Below are 16,800 nucleotides of genomic sequence, written 5' to 3'. Positions count from 1 at the left end.
AGCAAAATCAGCTGGGCTCAGGAAGAGAAATGCCGCAAGATCTCACCCATGTGAAGTTCTAAAAAGTTGATCACATAGAATTTGAGAGAAGAATGGTGGTTATCAGAGGCCTGAGTAAGGGGAAAAGTTGAGCAATGGGCACTAAGTTGCAGTCAGATATAAAGAAGAAACTGTTCCAGACTGGCAGAGTGGCTCAAGTGGTACTGCCAAGCAAGCATGAGGCCCTGAGTTCAAAACCCAGTATCACAAAAAATGAATAAATAAGACATAAGAAACTCTGTTGTACTACTGCACAGTGGAATACTAAAGATAATGACAATGAACTATATATTTCAAGGTGCCAAAAGAAAGGATTTTGAAAGTTTTCACCATAAAGAAATAATAAATGGGTAGGGTGCCAGTGGCTCATGCCTGTAATCCTAGCTACTCAGGAGGCAGAGATCAGGAGGATCGCAGTTCACAGACAGCCCAGGCAAATAGTTCACGAGACCCTATTTTGAAAAAACTTATCACATCACAAAAGTAGGGCTGGTGGAGTGGCTCAAGGTGTAGGGTGTAGGCTGTGAGTTCGCTCTCTAACAGTACATGCATGGCGTCTGTGTTGAGTCACTGTGTCTAACATCCCCCCACTCCAGAAGTATTTCTGAACAAGGACAAAGTTCACATTCTTAACACACTTAGGGCCTGAGAGAAACTTAAATTACTGTTCAAGTAACAAGGTATCAGGAAAACTGTAATTAGCACTTTTAATTGTAGATTATTTGAAAAGAGAGACAGACCAAAGGTGGGAAAATGTTTAGTCATCTAGTCAATATCAGTGGGCATTTTGGTATATAGACATTTTATATATTATACTTTTTTTTTTGCCTACTGTATGTATTAGTTACCTGTGTGAGAGATTATTCCAAGTTCAGTGATTTAAATTAACAGGTGCTATAATTCCACAGCATCTCTCTAGGTCCAGAACGACACAGCAGTTTAACTGTGTGGTTCTGACTCAACCTCCCTCGAGATGCTTGAGCCATGACTGGGAAGGAGCTACTTCTGGGATGGTTCACATGGTTGTTGACAGGCTTGTGCAGAAGACCACGGCTAAGCTCACTCATGTGTCTGCCCAGGGGCACTGGCTGGTCACCATAGAGCAGGTACTTAGAAACTGCTTTTGTTGAAAAGCTCTGACTTCTCACTTGGGCCTGCCAGTATCCAAAGGGTAGCAGAAGGCAGGATAAAATCTTAGCATTCCCTTCCTCCCTCTTGAGTCTGTCTTTGCTCTGAGCCAATCTCTCTGTAGTCACCTCAGAATCCAGGAAAGACAGGACTGGGTGATAACACCTTGTGACAAGAGCAGAAAATGCCTTGTTCCTCAGACGATGCCTTTCATATAAGGATCAGGTACCACGTGACCAGCCTGAGCCTGAGATGAAGTTGAACTGGACTGTAACTAGAACTATTTGATAATTATACACACCTCTCAGTCAGTCCCTGCCCCAATTCTTCCTCTGTTTAAACTTAAAACTCATACCAGTACCCCAGGGATAGGCTCAAGTGCTTACTTTGTCCCTTAAGTGCACATAACACATAACAAACCTCATTTCTCTGTCCTTCACCACTACTCATCACTTCGTTTGGTGTAGGGAGGTAAGTGGCTGGACCTGACAGGGAAGCCCCAGAGCTAGGCATCTGGCCTAGAACTCTGGGTTACAACCATACTGAGTGTCCCCACAACATAGCAGATGGCTTCTCTCTTTGGCTGCTGGCTTCCTAGAGAGAGTGGTGGGAGGGAAGGAAAAAGGGAGAGAGAGAGACAGACAGACAGAGAGAGAGCGCTCACAAGTCAATCTCAGAACCAACGTTCCATCACTTTGATTAATATTCTGTTCACTAGAAACATGTCACACTCAATGGGGAGACAACGAAGCTCCATTTTTTGTTTTCTAAAAAAGGAACAAACATTAAATTTGTGGACTTATTGTTTAAATCCTGTGTCTGTCACACTATACATTTAGAAGTGTTGTAATTATAGTATATGTTTCGTTGATTTTTAGTCTTTTTTGAACACAATGGATAAATGAAGAGTTGCATATTACCTATTTCTATATCTTCTGATGGCTACTACCAGAAGTGGTTCTGTATGAACATTTTTGCTATAGTTCTTGGTATTGTTTAATTGGGATGGATTTCTACAAGTAAATAACATGGTCAAGGATATAGATGTCTTTTAGGAAGTTTTTATACCTATTGTCATAGTCATATTCATTTTTGAGATGGATGAGACAATTCCTACCGGTTATGTAACAGATTCACTACAGCAGTTAAAAGTCACGTTTCAAGTCTAAGTGATGGAGGAGTAACACAATGACTGCTTCTCCCCAAGGGGTGATGTCTGCTCCTGTCACTGGTCCAGGTCTCATGGACAGATTCCACTCTGAATAACAGAAAGGGTCCCTTTTCCTCTGAGATTACACAATGAACATGTAGTCTTGAATAAATAAAGTCATCACACTCATGTAATGATATGGTGCTACAGAATCATGCTCAGATAGGAACTTTTTTCTCTTAGTGGAACATTTTTGGATCCTTACTGAAGTAGTCAAACAGCTGTAGTTTCACCCATTTCCTTGACAGACTATAATACTGTGTTTAACGTGGTATTGTCACCTTGGTTATATTATGGAAGTGGTTGTTACTGTTGCTTAACTTTCAGGAGTAATTATAATTCAAATATCATTGTGATAATTCTTTTTGTTGGTGCAACTTTATTGATATGTAATTCACATACTATGTAATTCACTTAAACTGTACAATTCAGTGGACTTTAGTATATTCATAGAATTGCAAGCACATGATTTTACAAATCTTCATCACTCTAAAAATAAACACTGTGCCCATTTGCAGTGTGCCTTAATTCCTTTATTCTAAAAAGAAATAATGATAAAAGTGAGAGCACACAAGGGAGGAGTGAGGACAGGTAAGACACCTAAAAAATTAGCTAGTATTTGTTGCCCTTAATGCAGAGAAACTAAAGCAGATGCCTTAAAAGCAACTGAGGCCAATAGGAAAAGGGGACCAGGAACTAGAGAAAAGGTGAGATCAAAAAGAATTAACCTAGAAGGTAACACACACGCACAGGAAATCAATGTGAGTCAACTCCCTGTATAGCTATCCTTATCTCAACCAGCAAAAACCCTTGTTCCTTCCTATTATTGCTTATACTCTCTCTACAACAAAATTAGAAATAAGGGCAAAATAGTTTCTGCTGGGTATTGAGGGGGTGGGGGGGAGAGGGAGGGGGAGGAGTGGGTGGTAAGGGAGGGGGTGGGGGCAGGGGGGAGAAATGACCCAAGCCTTATATGCACATATGAATAATAAAATGATAATAATAAAAAATAACAAATACCTCCTTTTTATGGGTGCCTGGGACAATTCATGAGAAGAGCAGGCTGGGCATTGCTCTGTAGGACAGGACCTCTCAGGCTGTGCCTTGTCCTGACTGACTCCATTTTACACAATAGCAGTATGCTCCATTTTGAATGCAAATTGCTGAGACAGTAAATGAACACCATCTATTCAGCACAAACTGTGAGGCACAGACTGATAAATAACTTATTTATGCAAATAAAATATTACCACCTATGAGCTTATCAAGCAAGTCAGGACTATAAGGACACATGCACATATTAAAACCGTATCAGAAACACTGGGTCCATGAGCTTATCAAACACATCAGACCAACAAATGATGCAATCCCCTGACTTGGATCTGTAAAAAGAAGGTCACCCAACACTGGGCTGGAGCAGCATTCACTGGCCCTGTAGCACTGATTGACCTGTCATCAGGCCATCTGTACATGTCACAATCAATCAACTGATAAGCTCTGGACTCTCCCTGGGGCTTCAGTTTAGCATAATCCCCCAGCTTGACTTAGACCACCCAAACTGAACTGCCCACAGTTCGTCCCCACTTCTCCTTGTGCCATATTTGGGTCTTGAGGTGCCTTGAGCTGACTGTGGTTCTGCTGTAGAAACTTCAACAGCTATGTGACTGGATTTCATAACGCTGTTAATATCTTACTTAACCAGTTGCAGTGGCTGTCTTTGCATGTCTCTGTTTTCTGCTCTTACCTTCAGAAAGGAAAACCCTTTGGAATCTTAGGGTCATCTTCCTCCTTTCTTAGCTGTTCTTTAACCTATGTATCATGGTGTGAAGAACCTGTGTTTGCCAGTGTTCACAAGTGCCAAGGGACATCAAGAATGCTCAGTGACTTGAAGCTGAGGAAATTGATATGGATTGTGAATTTACTGTCACTCAGTAAATTCTGACATTGTGGAAAGACACAAACAGGTCCATCTCTGTTACTGAGAGCTTGCTTGGGCTGGTTTGTTTACAGTTTTTTTTTTTTGTGTGTGTGTGTGTGTGTGTGTGTGTGATCTGATTCTGGATGGGGAGAAAGAGAAGTGGCTGACTCAACACTCTCACAAAGTTGTCACAGGGAAGAGTAAGTCATTCCTGTGTGTCAGTGCCAATACTTGTGGCCTTAAAAAGATACCTATAGATGGAATATTAGACTTCCTTTAAGGACAATCCCTTTAATTCCTCAGACTGGGGAGTTGAGGATTAAAAATCCCTCTAATTATTCGAACACATGGGGCACATCCTGGCAAACTTCTCTTGGTGAAATCTTTAATAGAATGTTAATCGTATAATGAAAAAACGCTGTCAGCAGTCAGCAATAGGACAGCTATCTTTCTTCTGGCCAAAATTTCCACAGATTTTTTACAATCTTTTCTTTTCACAAGGATAATTCTGGTGAAATCACTGCTGGCTGGTGGTGTCAATAGCAAAATGATGGAAAAGGGAACTCTTCACTTGCAAAGGCAATAGGATGTCAGCTTGTGACCCAGGACCTCTGGGCCATAATTCACCCCCTCCAAAAACAGTGGACAACAATTTCCTTCCCAGGAGGTCAGTAGCAGGAGGTGTAGGGGTACCATGGAGTCCAGATTCAAAGGGACTTTTTAAATGTAATTGTACTGCTGGTTCTGTTTAGCTAGAATGTTACTCTTAGACATAGCCTATGACAAGGAAATAATGGCTGCAATGGTCTTGGGTTGACCCATGCAGAGAAAGATGAACTCTTCTGTTTTGTTAAGAAGAGTGTGCAGTCATCATGATGGCTGTTTCTTCCAGATACACTTGGCATTGGTGGTCAACCAAATGAGACAAGGATTCTTAGGTCAATTCATTTTCCTGAATCATGAAATATACATCAAAACCAGGCATCAAAACTTCAGCCCTATGTGTGACCCCACTCCTCCATAAATGGGGACAAGGGCTTCCCCTTTGGCCCTTGGGCAGAGGCTGCTTATTTGTATTCTGCTCACTGGGTTCCTGGTGACATAAGCCTGATTTTACAGCAGTAAATAATTCAAAAGAGAGGGCTGCTGTAGAGCTGGAAGCCATAGATATTTGCATAAGGCAAGCCAAACTAGGATGCATTTTAAGCCAGCTGTGTTATCTTCATGCACCTTGTACAAGACTCAGATAGTATCTGTGTGAATATTTTCTTATAAAGCCAAAACCTTCCTGTTCCCTCAAACTGATTCTCTACCTAGATTTGAATCCACATTGAAACACTTGAAAATTTTGATAAAAACATTTTTTCCCAGTCTCAAAGTAGAAATGCAGACTTTCTGTGTGTGTGTGAAAGTTCCACGGTTTCAAATGAATTCTGGGAAAAGCAGTTCTTATCAAAGTAAATTGTCTCCGTTATAGGCATCTGAAAGTTTGTATAGCAATGCAGTTTTACCACAACTCTTTTTTTTTTTAATTGGAAAAATGTTCATTACAGTGCATAATGTTTTATTTTTGACGCGCCCTCTAAGAAAAAATATAATTCTTTTTGTATTTCAAGGAGCAAGAATTCTTTTTTTTTAATTCAAGTCCTCACGCTTGCTAGGCAGGCACGCTATCTCTACCACTTGAGCGATGTCCAGCCCTACTTGCTTTGGTTATTTTTGAGATAGGGTCTCACATTTATGCCCAGACCATACAAGGCTGCAATTTCTTCTAATTGTGCTTTCTGCACAGCTGGGAGGACATGTGTACCTTCGTGCCCTGATTTCATTCATTAAGATGGGGCTTTGTGAACTTTTTTGTGAGGTCTGGCCTCAAATGGCAATCCTCCTGATCTCTGCCTTCCAAGTAGCCAGAATTCCAGGTGTGAGTTACCACGCCTGGCCAAGTAACATTGCTTGCATAGTTATTTTGTTTTATTTCAAAAACCTTTTGAATTACTTAATCATATACATTTAATAACTTTTATTGAATGTTAGAAATTTTTTTTTAAGTTGGTCCAACAAATGTCTGCTCTGTTAATTAAGGGAAGCTTCATGAGCTTGATATCCAGTCTTTTAAAAATTTTTTTAATTGTTTGTACATTTATTTGTATGTGTGTACATTGTTAGGGCCACCTCTTCCCTGCCCCACAGCTACCTGGCAGAACCTGTACCGCCCTCTTTTTCTCTGATTTTGTTGAAGAGAAAACATAAGAGCTAATAAGAAAGACATAGCGTTTTTGGTAGCTTGAGATAAAGATCGTTATACAGAGAGATTCCTAGCGTTGCTTCCATGCCCTTGTGTATCACAACCCGCTTTGGTTCATTGCTACCAGACCTCCTCACTACTTCCCGGTCACCGTCCCATAGTGACCTCTGCCAGTTTAAGATTACTTTATTCTCTCCTCTACAGTCAGCACATCAACCACATTCAAGTTTTAGGTTTCCTTCCTTTCTCCCCTTAGTGTGTGACCCGTGTCCAATAATATTACTGCATTTGTTTTAGGTCTGTAATCCGCATATGAGGGAGACCATACAATTTTTGGCCTTCTGAGCCTGGCTAACTCTGCTTAAGATGATGTTCTCCAGTTCCATCCATTTACTTGCGAATGACAAAATTTCATTCTTCTTTGTGGCTGAGTAAAATTCCATTGTGTATAAATACCACATTTTCTTAATCCATTTGTCAGTGGTGGGGCATCTTGGCTGTTTCCATAACTTGGCTATTGTGAATAGTGCTGCAGTAAACGTGGTGTGCAGGTGCCTCTGGAGTAACCTGAGTCACATTCCTTTGGGTATATGCCTAGGAGTGGGATTGCTGGATCATATGGCAGATCTATGTTTAGGTTTTTAAGAAGCCTCCATATTGTTTTCCAAAGTGCTTGTACTAGTTTACATTCCTACCAGCAGTGTATGAGGGTTCCTTTTTCTCCTGCATCCTCACCAACATTTGTTGTGGGTGGTCTTTTTGATGATGGCTATTCTAACAGGAGTGAGATGGAATCTTTGTGTGGTTTTGATTTTCATTTCCTTTATGGCCAGGGATGGTGAACATTTTTTTCATGTGTTTTTTGTTCATTTGGATTTCTTCCTTTGAAAGGTTCTGTTTAGTTCAGTTGCCCACTTCTTTATTGGTTCATTTAATTTGGGGGAGTTTAGTTTTTTGAGCTTCCTGTGTATTCTGGTTATCAGTCCTTTGATATATAGCCAGTGAACATTTTCTCCCACTCTGTGGGTGGTGTCTTCAGTTTAGAGACCATTTCTTTTGTTGTGCAGAAGCTTTTTAATTTCATGTAGCCCCATTTGTCCATTCTTTCTCTTAGTTGCTGGGCTGCTGGAGTTCTACTGCCACATCTCTTTTTTTTAAAATTAGACTTGTTTCATGGTTATGTGTCCAAACTAAGGAGAACACCTTGAATTTCTAGAAGGAGCTCAGGAAATGTCAAAGAGCTGTTTTTATGGCCATATACTGGAATACTCTGCACTTAGGGGCACATTCATATTCTTTTGCTCCATCTTTCATTCTGATTTTAAAAATAAATCAGAAAAAAATAAATTAGCATCTAATATTACAGGGACTTTTCAATTTTGTGATATGTGTACATTCTATTTTAGGATTTATTTTGATTAGGAAACAGCCTTTTTGTTCAATGAAGGCAGCTTGATAAGGACAATCCTAGCTCTTCTTGATTCAAAATACCATGTTGAAGAGTAAGAGGTAGCATATGTGGAAAGTACCAGACCACAGTCAGTGTTTTCTTCTGTCTCTTATTACTCTTTAACTTGTTGAATAAAAGTGACAGGAGGCCATTGTTTTGGACTAACTACCTGTTTTAGACTAAAACTCATTGTGGAATCGCTGATTCTAAGGTTCCTCATTGCATGGTGAAATTAATTAGCTATTTATCTGACCTTCCTCCCCCCTCAAAAAAATCACAATTAGAGAGATGACAGCAAGACTCCCAAACAGGCCATTTTCAATTGATGTGATGACAGTCCCCTTCCTTTGCTTTAAGCATTACACCTCAAAAAATAACCTGAAATAAACTGATGTTAAAGTATTGGTTATTTTCTATTGTTCTGTTCTGGAATGTAATTTTGAAATGATCCATCTGCTATTTTGCTTTTTAGTTTCTGCTTTCTTCAGGTCTTTTCTGTCTCTAAAACCAAACTCCTTTCCTCAGTTCATTGAAACATTTATTCTAACTTATGAAATGAAGTGCTGCTAATTCTAAAGTTGAAAATAAAGCCAGTGAAGATTGTTGAGTTGTTGTAATTTTGTCCTTTGACATATTCTTAAAGAATATACTCTTAGATGTGTACTCCTGCTGTCTTGCTTTTCAAGAAACAATATTTTGGAAGAATAGCCACTTTTGATGTCTTCTGAGTGGTCTTTAAGGGTTCAGCAGGGATATTTTGACTATTGGGTTTGGTCTTCCTTTGTGTGTGTGTGTGTGTGTGTGTGTGTGTGTGTGTGTGTGTGAGACTCAGGGCTTCACACTTGCAAATCAAGCACTCTACTACTTGAGCCACACTCCAGCCCATTTTTCTCTGGTTATTTTAGAGACAGGGTCTCTTGAACTATTTGCCCAGGCTGGCCTCAAAACTTGATCTTCATGATCTCAACCTCCCAAGTAACTAGGATTATAGGCATGAGTTACTGGCGCCCAGTTCAGGTCTTGCTTTTTTACTTTGTATTTGATTGGTGAAAGATGAGAAAGAAACTGATGCTTGTTGACATGCTGCTTCCCAGAGAGAGTCAAGACCACTGTTCCTTGCTTACTGGCATTCTCCTTATGGAGCTGTGATAATCCAAACGTGTACTTTCCGCCTGCTGCTAAATGTCTGAGCACTGATGCAGTAGACTTCTGAGAGATATTCAGCTCTTTAGGACTTTCCCAAGAGAAGTCATCTAAAGGCACCCATATTTGTGTACAATGTGAAGCTGACTCTGGCCAGCCCTTCTTGTCCTTGTGTCCATTAGCCAGATCCAACTTGTGCTTCCCTATTATTATTCCACTATCTCTCCTCCACCTCATCTTCTTGTAGGAGGGAATCACATGCCAGTCAGGAAATAAATCAGAAAATAGCTACATGTCGAATCAATGCATGTATTGCAAGTTTCTCTGTCTCTTTGGGTGCACCCACTGAGATGGGAATGAACACTTAGACATACTAAGGGCAACTTATTTCCAGGTTTGTAGCTTAAATTAACACTGTCATACACTGCTTATGGGAATGAGGATGGGCACCATAGCTTTGTAAAACTAGTATTCTCTATTAAAACTACATATGGTTGATGTGCTCTCTATGTAAGAATGAATACAGAATTTTAAAAACTGTTTAAATCACCATAGGAAGGGAACTAATGTAGGAAGAAGAAAAATAGAGGAGATGAACCAACTTGGGTTATAATACATATACACATATATATCACAAGAAAACTCCTTGTATAGCTATCTTAAACAAACAAAAATGTCTTTTTTTTTCTTTTACAAAATCTGAGAACAGGAGAGCAGAACAGGTCCTGTCTGGAGGGATTGGTACCAATGGGGGGACAGGGAGGATGTGGGGAAAGGGTGTAGGAAGGTGAATATGGTGCAAATACTATGTACACATGTATGTAAATGGAAAATGGGATCTGTTGAAACTTTTCTATGAATGGAGGGAAGGGTGCATAAATGAGAATGATGGAGGAGGTGAATTAAAGTATGATATATTGTAAGAACTTTTGCAAATGCCACAATGTACCCCCAGCACAACAATTAAAAAAAAACACAACTAAATATGCTACTCCCCTTTGCCTGGATAATTTTGCTCCTATCATTTGTTGGCAACCTTCTTTGACTTGAACTTGGCTCATCTTCGCACTCACCCCTCGCCCCTCAGCCTGGATGCAGTACACTGGCCATTCTTCTTGTGGACCTGCAGGAATGAACTTTCTTTGTTGCTGGACACATAGTGCAATTTGTGCCTAATTTACTGACTCCGGTTGAAAAGCACTCCTCTTTGATTGGATAACCAAATAATAATCAGGCCCTGTAGTTTAAGCTTGACTTAAAGAAATCATGTCTAATAAGGCAGAGGCAAGAGAGAAAGTGCCACAGGGCTATCAGGAGTGAATAAATTGTGTTAGCAACTTAGGTCGATAGGAGCAGGACTGAGGAAATGCCCTGTGTTTAAGATTCTGTTCTAAGGCCTCCTTAAGGAACCCACTCCCCATATCAAGGCTGGGTGTGGGCCTCGAAGGCATAATGACTGCTCTATGACCTTCCATTGGTGGCGCTAACCTGGGAAGGGCAAAGAAGATAAAATACCAGTGCTTCCGTCCTCACCTTATCAAAAGTGCAGGCCTAAGTGCTTTCCACACCTGGGCAGCCACTATGCAGTTACCAAGCCATTTGGGGAGGGGTCATAAGGGGATGACTTCAGTTTTGTGCCCTCTAGTAACTCTACCCTATTGGATAATAAAAATGCTTCGATAGCTTGGATGCTGCAGCCCTGATGTGAGCTGCTTGCCTCATGTCTAAGGCGTAACTCTGCTTTACTAATAAATCGCTCTTTCTTCATACTCTTCACGGTTGTTTTACTGTACCTGGAGCAGTATCCCTACCTCAGATGCTGCACACAAAGAATGGAGGGATATCTGGAACCCCAACCACCATCAACTGGTAAGGTTGGTAGTGGAGGTGCTTTAGAAGGCAACTAGGAATTTAAGCATGTAGTCCTTTCCTTCTAACCTTCTTTTCTTTTCTGTTTTTGATTTGGAGGTTGGATTTGAAGGAGTTAGTAATCTCTACAATGAGCTGATTTTCAACATTGTAATGGGTTTTTAAACACAGTGTGTTTATGACAGTGCTCTAAATCCTGCTATGGCTGCTTCAAAGTACAATACAGAAAGATTGTTATAAGTTGAATTTCGTCCTCCTTTTCCTGAATATGTTGAGGTTCTAGCCCCTAGTTATCAGAATGGAGCTTTATTTTGATACAGGGCCTTGACAGAAGTATCAAGTTAAGATGAGGTCATTAGGGTGGCCCTAATCCAATATCGTGTCCTCATAAAAAGGGGGAAATTTGAACACCAAGACACACACGCACACACATGCACACACACACGCACACACACATGCACACGCACGCACACACACACGAGGAAGATGATATGAAGAGACACAGGGAGAAATGACTGTCTACCAGTCAAGCAGAAAGCCGTGGATCAGATCAGCCCACCGAAGGAAACAACCCTGAGGACATCTTGATTTTGGAATTCTTGCCTCTAAAAGTTGAGATGACAGATGTCTGTTAAGACGTCCAGTTTGCAATACTTTCTTATGGCAGTCTTCAGAAATAAATGAAAAGACCTGTGGAACACTTTGATTATAGGCCATAAGGGAGGCTTGTGAATACTGAACACTCTGGTGTAAATTAAGGTGTTTAAAAAGGAGATAAACAGGTAAGAGGTTTGAAAACACTACTGTTTTTTAAGTAAAAGTCATGATCTCTAGGGAAGATCAATGAGTCAAAACTAGCCCAAACAAAATCACTACCTTGAATAAAGAAAGTGACTGAGGTGATAGGAATCTCTTCCCCACCTAGTTGCCTAGGATGGGCCGTTTATGAATTGCTCCATCACTACCTGTGGGTTTGCCAGGCCTGGGGCCATGTAAGCAAGTTTATTCTCTTTCCTACTGGTCTTGGGAGTTTATTCTTTTTCATAGTCAATTGGAAAGTAACAGTTACAAAGGCATTTTGAAGAACTCACATTGAAGTGTTAGGCTTGGATTGAAAATGAGGCAAAAGTAATCAGATTCATAAAGAAAACCATAACAGCCTGGGTTTTACTCTTCAACAAACATTTCCTGAGAGCCTGCTCTACTCCAGGTGCTGATGGGGTGCTGGGGCCCATGCATGGTTGACTAAAAACCACACAGTCCTACCCACATAGCACTTGGACCCATTGTTTAAGAAGCAAGCTTAGACCTGAGTTGCCCAGGGAAAATGTTCACATTCACAGAGGCAGGAAAAGACAGTGTTTTAGCAACTTGAATGGTAGCTGAGGAGGAAGCGGTGAAAGCAGGGAATAGGAGAGGTTTGGGAGTCTGGCTAGACAAAGTTCCCCAATCCAAGTCTCTGAGTTAGCTAGCGCACTCTTGAGTTCACACCCTGCTGTTGTTAGCTTTGCCCAGTTAGGGACTTGCCTTTCTAGTCAAGGGTGAGTTCTGCCAGATAGCATTGAGTTTGAATTGCAATGTCTTTATTGTTCTTTGAGCTTGAGCACCAAAGGCTGGAGGGAAAGCAAATCTCCCTTCAGTGTATTTCATTTGAAAAGTAAAGTTTACCTATTTATTTCCAGATTGTTCCTGCTTTCTACCTCGAAGAGACTTAATGCTGGAAAGCGTTTCTTCCCTCAGCAGCTATTTATCTTGAAACAAAGATCAACTTTTAAGAATGTGTTGCAATATATACACTTTTGGACATGAAAATGAGAGGCTTGAAGAATCTTGTAGATACTTGCAAAAATTCACGAAATCCTGGCTCAGTATTACATCATACTCCAAGAGAGCTCAAAGGGGCCAGGTTCTCAATGGAGAGCCCACCATGCAGGCAGATCTTATGCATACAATTTCTGTTCCTAGAAAGAGGGCTTCTACCTTGGTGAAGTTATTGGGGGAATCTTTGAAAGACCTCAAGAGGCTCTAAAACTCTGGGAACATTGGGAGGTCATGGACAGTTAAATCTACTCCCTTTACAGACCTGGATTCTCCTGGACTGTTTTCAAGGGTCTGCTTCCTTCTATCATGAGCCATGTCTGCCTCACCCCTTCCTTCTCTTCTACCTGCACACTTGCTCTTTCCAACAATACATAACAGAAATCCCAAAGACTTGCTAGATTTAGTCTAGCAGACCCTTATTCTTAGCTATTCATCTGGGAATTTAAAAATTACAGAATGTCATGCTGAATGCCATCTCAGAAAGGTGAACTATTTCTTAGTATTAGAACAACTTTGCATTAAGCATTTTGGTATATGAAAATGTTCTGTAAAGACGATGGAAACCAGGGATCTGCTAAGCCTGAGAAAGAAAATGGAGCTGACTTTCTAATTTTTGCAGAGAGCCTATACATACCTCTGGTTCTGGTTTAGACATGGAAGTAACTAAGTCTATATTCCTGCCTGCAAGACCCTTCCCATTTAGCATGGGAGAGGAGCATCCATGCAGTCCCAATGCAGTGCAGCACAGAATCACGGAAGTTTGCCCAAGATGCATGGGGTGTCTCTGTGAAGGAAGGGGGCAACGATCAGAGAAGGATTCAGAACTGAGCTAGTGTGGAAACTCCATGGTGTAATCAGTTAGCAAGCCAGTTTTCTAGGCAGAGAAATGTCTAGAAATGCCTTTGTTACTCTTGCTAATTGCCCTCTGAGCTTGAGCTGAAGCAAAGCATGGCATGTCCAGCAAAGCGCAAGGGAAGGGGTGAGTGTGGCTGGCAGGCAGGGTATTATGGAGGCAGGGGCAGGGAATGTGGACTAGGACAGATCCAGAAGCCTTCTGTGGTGACTGGAGTTTCTTATGTCAGCCATGAGCAGCACTGGGGGAAACTTAAGGTCACATTTGTATTTTGGAAAAAGCCTGCTGCAGGTGTGTTGAGCCTGGAGACAAGAACAAAACTGGAAACATCCAGTTTAGTATCAGAAACACAGGGTTGAGCGATGTGGCTCTGGTAGGTCTATTGCTATGATATTAGGAATATCCTATAATCTCATCCAGCCAAACTGAGAGCGCCTGGTGGGATGTACTTTGCTTATTTACAGATTTTCTGGACTAACTGTTTCCTAACCAAGCCAGTACCTCCCCTGTGCACCTGGATGTGACACTCACTCTTCCTAGCTTTCACGCCCAGAGGAAACAAACTAGTTATTGGGATTGTCTGCCACTGGGGATGCAGCAGCTAACAAAATGGACAAAAGTCCCTTCCTTTGAGGAGCTTGCATTTGAGTTGGGGAAAACAAAAACCAGCCCCACACACTAGAGGCTAGGTAGTAATGAAGGTATTGGCCAAAAATAAACATGGGAAAAGGGATTGCAATTCATAATTGGACACCAGTGAAGCCTCAAAGAGGGGGACAATTTAACAAACTTGACCCCCCACGGGACTTTTATCTAGAGGGTTAGGCTGTTTAAAACAGGACAAGTGTGGTCTCAAGTGCTAACAGAGGATCTCTGCTTCCTAGTGGTGCCATGGACACCACTTCCTGTTTCTGCAGTGGGCAGCCATATTGACTACAGAAAACAACCTACCACTCCCTTTTCCCCTTGAACCTCCAATTTATAAAGATAAAAACATTCAGTTCAGCTGTAGCATGTTTTCTAGCTTCTTACTCAACTTTCCAGCTGGTTTGACTTAGTAGGACACAAATATGTCACCTTACTGGCCCACACTGTGAGCAAGGGGTTCAATAAAACCCAACATTATTATTATTATTATTATTATTTTATGTTGCAAAGTTTTTGGGAGCTCCACAGTTGTGGCAGATAGGATGCTAATTACATTCATTGAAAATTTACTCCAAGAGTTTGTGCATAGAGTTCTGCATCTGGTACAAGGAGTGCGCATGCATCCATCTCCCTAGTGGAAAGGGAAAGCAGGGGAGCATCCCCAGTTTCAAGGCCATTTTACACATGACCTGAAGGCCCCGCAGTTGAACACCACTGTTCCACAAAGGGACGTGGCTCAAGGACACCTTCTTATATACAGCAACAGGATCACACCTTGGAAAATAAATCAGTAATTCATTAACATCATCTAAATACCCAGTCCATATTCAAGGGTTTTTGTTCGTTGCATTTTTTGGTGTGGTTTTTTTGTGACAGGGTCTTATCACCTGGCTCAGGTTGGTCTCAAACCCTCCTCCTGCCTTAGCCTCCCAACCGCCAGAATTACAGCCGTGAGCCACCATGGGTTCTAAGAATTAGACCCCAACTAAGGCCTACACACTACCTGTGGGTTTCTCAGCCACTCCCCCTCTGTCTGTCAAATCATTTTGCCAAGACAAATCCTGATTACTGGGTTCATGTGCTCCCCTTCTTATCCTGACGTGGAAAGGGATCAGAAGGTAAGGTCAGGTTAAAGATCATTCCCGTCTTGGCAGGGTGTTTTTTTATTGCTCTCTAATGTTTGCAAAGGTCCAAACATCTGCATTTATAGTTTTACACATGAACTTTTCATTCTTTTGGAAAGAAATATTTTGTTGCAGAGACTTTCTCAGGATTGTTAGAAGGAAAATTAAAAACACTAAAAAATATCTTAGATAAGATTCTTAATGAGCAGTGATGATAATTATGAGGATTACATCTTAGAAAGAAGGTCTTTGGGTCAGTAGACATAGGTTGAAAATCTGGGTTTTCTACTTGTCATGAGGCAGCTTACTGAGGGAACATCAATGATGAAGTGAAATAATATCTTCTAGCACTCTGAGTAAAAGACTTGTGGTGTATAAAACATGTAACATGATGCAGGATGTCAACAAAAGTTAATGAACATATCACATATGTAAAACATACAATATTCTACCTGCTACCACCCATTCTATTTGTTTCTCTTTCCATATCTTTACCTTTCTCATTTTTAATTCCTGTCACATGTGGATTGGAATCTGCATACATTTCAATGTATACATGGTATAGTGGAAAAATATTTGTTTAGTATTCTAAGTCTGGAACCATCTTGTAGTAGCAATCGAGCCTAAGGCAATCCATGCTATTTGCTTGAGCACAGTTTATTCACTTGTAAATAGGCATGATCATATCCGTTCTGAGAACTTTGTATGGTTAGTGTGATACTCACACAGGTTCCACCAAGTGAGAATGGTGAACGTGTTGACTGACAGGCTAAGTCCAAGGTATACTGAACAGCTTTTAAATAAATGAATGCGATCCAATGACATGAGGTAATTCGTAAGTATTGTCTTTCAAAGAGATCATGTTGGGCTTCTTGGGTTTAATTGGTTTTCTTTGCTCCTGAGTCATTCCACCAAGATTTGCTAGTTTGAGGACCAAGAATCATAAAATGAGAGAGGTAGGCTGAATCTTGGAGGTCATGTGTTAAGTGGAAAATCACCTTGTTGTAATGGTGCTGTCCTAGTACTTCACTAAGGAAGTCATCAAAAAAAGGTTAGTTCAAGAAGAATTAATTTAGAAGGTATCACACATGCACAGGAAAGCAATGCAAGTCAATTCCCTGTATAGCTATCCTTATCTCAACTAGCAAAAACCTTTGGTCCTTCCTATTGTTGCTTATACTCTCTCTTCAACAAAATTAGAGATAAGGGCAAAATAGTTTCTGCCTGGTAGTGAGGGGGTAAGGGGGGAGAGAGAGAGGGTGGGGAGTAAAGGAGGGGGCAGGGGGGAAAGGGGCAGAAATGACCCAAACATTGTACACATATGTGAATAAAAGAAAAAAAAATTAAAA

Source organism: Castor canadensis, chromosome 19, assembly GCF_047511655.1.
Source record: "Castor canadensis chromosome 19, mCasCan1.hap1v2, whole genome shotgun sequence".
Taxonomy (NCBI): domain Eukaryota; kingdom Metazoa; phylum Chordata; class Mammalia; order Rodentia; family Castoridae; genus Castor; species Castor canadensis.
Note: the sequence above shows the minus strand (reverse complement) of the source record.